The sequence below is a fragment of the Oncorhynchus kisutch genome, linkage group LG26 (assembly GCF_002021735.2).
Source record: "Oncorhynchus kisutch isolate 150728-3 linkage group LG26, Okis_V2, whole genome shotgun sequence".
Classification (NCBI taxonomy): Eukaryota; Metazoa; Chordata; class Actinopteri; order Salmoniformes; family Salmonidae; genus Oncorhynchus; species Oncorhynchus kisutch.
The window spans coordinates 36,173,342-36,179,458 of NC_034199.2; the positions used below are offsets into that span (position 1 = coordinate 36,173,342).

The following is a 6,117-nucleotide window of genomic DNA, read 5'->3' on the forward strand; positions in this document are numbered from 1 at the left end:
TGATGAACAAATACGTTGTTGTGTATGATGGCTAAATAAAGAGCAAAATGATTGATTATGATTATATTATTATTTATGCCCTGGTCCTATAAGAGCTCTTTGTCACTTCCCATGTCACTTCCCAAAAACTCACATTCATTCATATGTTTAATAAATGTATGGCAGGCTTACAATGATGGAAAAAACAACATTTGAGAGTGCGCTGACCCTGGTGCTAGAGGGGGTACGCAGCTGGAGGTGGAATGTTTGAGAGGGTACGCAGCTGGAGGTGGAATGTTTGAGGGGGTACGCAGCTGGAGGTGGAATGTTTGAGGGGGTACGCAGCTGGAGGTGGAATGTTTGAGGGGGTACGCAGCTGGAGGTTGAATGTTTGAGGGGGTACGCAGCTGGAGGTGGAATGTTTGAGGGGGTACGCAGCTAGAGGTGGAATGTTTGAGGGGGTACGCAGCTGGAGGTGGAATGTTTGAGGGGGTACGCAGCGGGAGGTGGAATGTTTGAAGGGGTACGGGACTATAAAAAGTTTTGGAACCACTGTGTTAGAGCAACAGTTCTCAACCCTGGTCCTGGGGATGCAAAGGGGAGCATATTTTAGTTTTTGCCCTAGCACTACACACCTGATTCAAATCATCATCTCATCATTAGGCTTTGACGATTTGAATCAGGTGTGTAGTTACTAGGGCAAAAATATGCACCCCTTTTGGGTCCCCAGGACCAGGATTGAGAACCATTGTGTTAGAGAAAAGACTTTAAAGTAATTGCACAGGGGTCTTTAGCCATGGTAGTTGATTAGATAAAGCATTGTCTAGTGAGTGACTGATCACTTGAATTCCCTTCCCGATATGTGTGAGAGTGTTCAAGGTCAGTCTGTTTATCGGTCAAGGGCAACAGAATCATCTCAGTAGGAGAGATGTTCCGCCTCTCCCCAATCATCATTCTCTTCCCCAAGTCCACCTGGCCCTACCCCCCTTTGTGGCTGTCTGGGATCACCTCTTCAAAGTTGGTGAGTGAATGAATTAAATAATGAGTGAGTGAGGGAGTGAGTGAGAGAACAAGTGAGGGATTGAGAGGGCGGGCGAGTGAGTCAATGAGTGAATGAAATTTGTATGGCATCACATGCTCTATCATGTACACTTAGAAAAAAGTGTTCCAAAATGGTTCTTCGGCTGTCGCCATAGGAGAACCCTTTTTGGTTCCAGGTAGAACCATTTTTGGTTCCAGGTAGAACTTGTTTTTGGGTTCCATGTAGAAACCTCTGTTAAAAGGGGTTTTAAATGGAACCCAAAAGGGTTCTACTTGGAACCTAAAATGATTATTCTAAGGGTACAGCCGAAGAACCATTTTAGGTTCTAGATAGTTCCTTTTTTCAAAGAGTATAATAAAGATTGAAAAGGTAGACTGCACAATAACATTTCACATAACATTACACATTATCACATACCCATGAACTCAAGTAACCTCTACTGCAAACTTGTGAATGAGGAGGATGTAGAATTTTTTGAGGGCTCTCACTCGTTTCACATATGAAAATGATGCAATGTGTTTAAGTTGTTGATGATATGTTATGTGACATCATGTTTCTACAACTTGATTGGAGTCTACCTGTGGTAAATTAAATTGAATTGATTGGACATGATTTGGAAAGGCACACACCTGTCTATATAAGGTCCCACAGTTGAAAGTGCATGTCAGTGCAAAAACCAAGCCATGAGGTTGAAGGAATTTTCTACAGAGCTCCTAGACAGGGTTGTTTCGAGGCACAGATCTGGGGAAGGGTACCAAAACATTGCTGCAGCATTGATTGTCCCCAAGAACACAGTGGCCGCCATCATTCTTAAATGGAAGAAATTTGGAACCACCAAGACTCTTTCTAGAGCTGGCTGCCCGCCAAACTGAGCAATCGGGGGAGTAGGGCCTTGGTCAGGGAGGCAGCTCAAGTGGGGACACTTCAGGCTGAGGTATGAGTTTCACACACAGGCAGCTGGTGGCACCTTAATTGGGGAGACAGGCTCATAGTACTGGCTGGAATGGAATACATGGAATGGTATCGACACATCAAACATGTGTTCGATAACATTCAATTTACTCCATTCCAGCTATTATGAGCCATCCTCCCATCACCAGCCTCCTGTGGTTTCACAGATCCCCCATCTGCTACACAAGGAATTGAGAAAAGACCTGAGATTCACCCTAAGCATCTATATTGTGCTGGTTACTGTAACCTCTGACCTCTGTCCCCATACAGTGGCGGAGCAGGTGCTTCAGAAGATGGAGGAGATTGAGCAGAAGGTTCATCTGGGCGGCTGGCCCACCTCCTGGTCAGTGAACAGATGTCTGTCACTGAGATACTGGGGTCCATCGCTGAGCTACTGCTGGCTGGGCTCGATACGGTGAGGTGTGTGTTTTATGAAGAGCTGTTTCACAGTAGGGTGTGACAGGGTGGTAACAGTAGTGGAGAAAGGGGTGAAGGCCTGCTGGGGGACATGTTTTTTTTGTTATTTTAGATTGTGAACATTTTCAATATAACCACATTAGCTACCTACGTCAGACTGTCACAGTAAGCACCATAACAGTATCGGTACCATTGTCTCTCATTGGTGCCAGCCTCCCGAATCAGACCATAAAAATATAATTACCTCGCAATCAACATAATACTAATATTATTAGCCTACAACCTATTCCTATTGTAATTGTATTTCTATGCTACAGACATCCAACACCATCTCGTGGTCTCTGTACCACATGGCCCTGGAGCCAGAGATCTAGGAGAAGCTGTACCAGGAAGTGATCAGTGTCTGCCCAGGGGACAAGGTGCCTACTAGTGATGACATCATTAGAATGCCCTGGCTCAAGGCTGTTGTCAGGGAAACATTACAGTAAGTTGTCAGTCATCTGTCATTCTGTAAATTCACTCATTATAAAATTCATAATGGGTTATTAAAGTTATTATATTCATAATGAGTTATGTATTGTGACGTGCAGTGTACGTCAATGTGCCTAATTTATTCTTAATTAGTCAAATGGAGCCAATCCTTTCCTCTCTACCCCTCGTGACTCTTCTATACTCTCTCTCCAGGATGTACCGAGGAGTACCAGGAAACGCACACATCAATGTGGAAAATGACATAGTTGGGGGTGGGGCTCTAACCCAAAAATGTGACTTACACTTCTACCATCTTGTACTGTTGGAAATGTTTTCTATTGGTAAACTAAAGTACTTGTATTTTCATCCTGTGTGTGGAGATACAATCACACTTGTATATCCAGAGATATACATTACCGTTCGCCCTTAACTTCATTTTAATTCATTAAAATCCAAGGCAGACGTTTTGTTGATATTGCTCACACCAAACAGTATACCACTGATCAGAGTTAGAGCAGCTGTATTTGGCTGTTCTCCCTCTCCTGTCCTTTCCCTCTATCTCAATTCAAGGGGCTTCATCTCTCTCTCCTCCTTCCTTTCCATCCCAGACTTGTTCCACCTGTGTCACTATGTTGTGTCCTATGACCAGGCAGTGTTCCCGGAGCCCCAAGTCTTCCTGCCTGAACGCTGGCTACGTGTGGGCTGGGGAAAGACAAGAACCAGCACCCCTTCGGCTCAGTGCCCTTTGGTTTCGGGGTCCGGGCCTGCCTGGGCAGGAAGTTGGCCGAGCTGGAGATGTACATCATCCTCTCCAGGGTAAGACATCCAGGCCTGCTCTGTAGTTGTATAGTACCCCTACTGTTATGCGGAGCAGCACAGGGGAACCCAAGAACAGACTCAAACCAGGAAACGGGGATGAATGAACCAAGATATTTATTGTAACGCAGGGAGAGATGAAGTGCAGATCCAGGGAAGCTTGGATGAGTTGTAGGAAACCAGATGTGGAGGCTGAGGTTGGCGTGAGCTGGGTTGGGACAGGGTAAACGGGTCTGGAGGGGAATCCAAGGGAGTGATGATCAGTTGAATCCAGAACAGGGTAGCAGGGTGGTGAAATGTGGAACAGGAACCAGAGTCAGAGCGGCAAAACTGCAGTGAGAGGAGAAACCGCATCAGGCAAGGAAACAGGCACAGCAGGATACAGGATCTTCAATGACGACAAATGGCTAGACGCATGACTGACTGAACAGAGATTATGATCTGGCAGAGTGGAAGTGGCGGAACTGAGTATTTGTAGAGGTCTTGATTATGGAAGGGGTTGCAGCTGGTGGGGAACTGCTGACTCCAGCACAACTGTCTCCAACCACACACACAGAGAAGGAGAGGGAGAGAACTGGGGGAAATTGCTGCAGGTCAAGGATATGCTGGATGTCCACTAGGGGGTGAAACAGGAGCAGATGTGACACTTACAGCATATGCTCTTCATTCAACAGTTTTATGTAGAACTGTGATAGTAGCTTGGGATTCAGATCACATGCTTTTCTGCATCTGGAAATGATCAGGCAACTGTGATAGTGCAAGAGACAATACAGCATCCTCTGTCTTTTATACATTTCCTTCAGTGACTTTCACATTTCATTTGCCAGTGCCTCTAGAGGGCAGATGGGTTAAAGCTACGTTAGGTTATACATGTTTAACCTACTTTTTAGCTGCAGCCTCAAGACATTGAGTTAGTTATAATTGTTGATCTAGTCTGTAGTAACCCTCTAATATAATCAGGTTCAGCTGGTTGTGGACCCTCTCCTCTGGAAACCTCTTTCTCAAAGCTCTGGGCATGTTATTTTACAAACGCTATGTAGCTACTGCTCACACTCTCCATCCGTTTACCTTTCTCACTTTATTCACTCTCTTCTGAACCATGTTGCTGTAGCCGATCTCTGCCTCATATTTCTGAACAGTTGAAATGATAAACCCCGTAGCGATTTGAATGACATCCCCAAAAATATTTATTGAAGGTTATACAACCTTCTGTCTGTTGTAACGGTTATTGCAGTTGCACAACCAGGACAGTCCCTACACATTGCATAGGAGCAGAAACAATTAGCGTTTTGTGTGATGTACACATCTTTATAGTTGCTGTCATATTGTAGCCACTAGTCAGAGTTCCTGTACAAATGATGTAACTAGTACCGCATGAGTAGGCTACCTAACTGTTCCACCTCTGGGCAGCCGAACGTTCTAGGCAGCTCTAGCATCCGGACAGGTAACCAGAGTCTGTCAATGGACGAGTTCATGGACAAGTTCATTTTGCAGTAGGCTGCACTATTATTCCTTATGTGGTTTGTCAACTACTGCTTACTAGTTGTGATAATATTCATTGTTATGTTGCGAGAGGAGTTGCTGAAAAAAAGAACTAGCAAATGTTTGCAATGATAATGAGGAAATAATTGCTTTTTTGACTGCCTGTATGTCTTGCTTGTGTTTGTTTGCCTAAATATACTGTTACAACAGACAAAGTTTGTACGAACATGTTGATCATGTCTTTTGTTTAGAACACGATAGCTGAATATCTTTGCATTGACCCCTCCCATTTTTACGCCGCTGCTTCTCTGTTTATCTATGACTAGTCAATTTCCCTCTACCTACATTTACAGTACCAGTCAAAAGTTGGGATTCCTACACGTTGGAGAATGATAGTTTTGATGTCTTCACTATGAAATAACACATTGAGTCATGTAGTTACCAAAAGTGTTAAACAAATCAAAATATATTTGAGATTCTTTAAAGTAGCCACCCTTTGCCTTGATGACAGCTTTGCACACTCTTGGCATTCTCTCAACCAGCTTCATGAGGTACAGTAGCCACATGGAATGCATTTCAATTAACAGGTGTGCCTTGTTAAAAGTTCATTTGTGTAATTTCGTTCCTCCTTAATGCGTTTGAGCAATCTGTTTTACCTGTCCTTGTGATTGTCTCCACCCCCTCCAGGTGTCACTTATTTTCCCTGGTGTATTTATTCGTGTTTCCTGTCTCTCTGTGCCAGTTCGTCTCAAGTCAACCAGCGTGTTTTTCCCCGTGCTCCTGCTTTTTATTTTCTCTCTCTTGCTAGTACTCCCGGTTTTGACCCTTGCCTGCCCTGACTCTGAACCCGCCTGCCAGACCATACTGCCTGCCCTGACCTCGATCCTGCCTGCCACTCTGTACCTCCTGGACTCTGACCTTGTTATGATCTTTTTGCCTGGCCGCAATCATTCTCTTGC

The 6,117-nt window shown here is 44.5% G+C and overlaps 1 pseudogene; it reads left to right on the forward strand.

Annotated features, from left to right (window-relative positions):
• The first annotated feature begins 732 nt into the window (after positions 1–732).
• LOC109870740 (sterol 26-hydroxylase, mitochondrial-like) lies at positions 733–5,614 on the forward strand (annotated as a pseudogene).
• Positions 5,615–6,117: the final 503 nt, after the last annotated feature.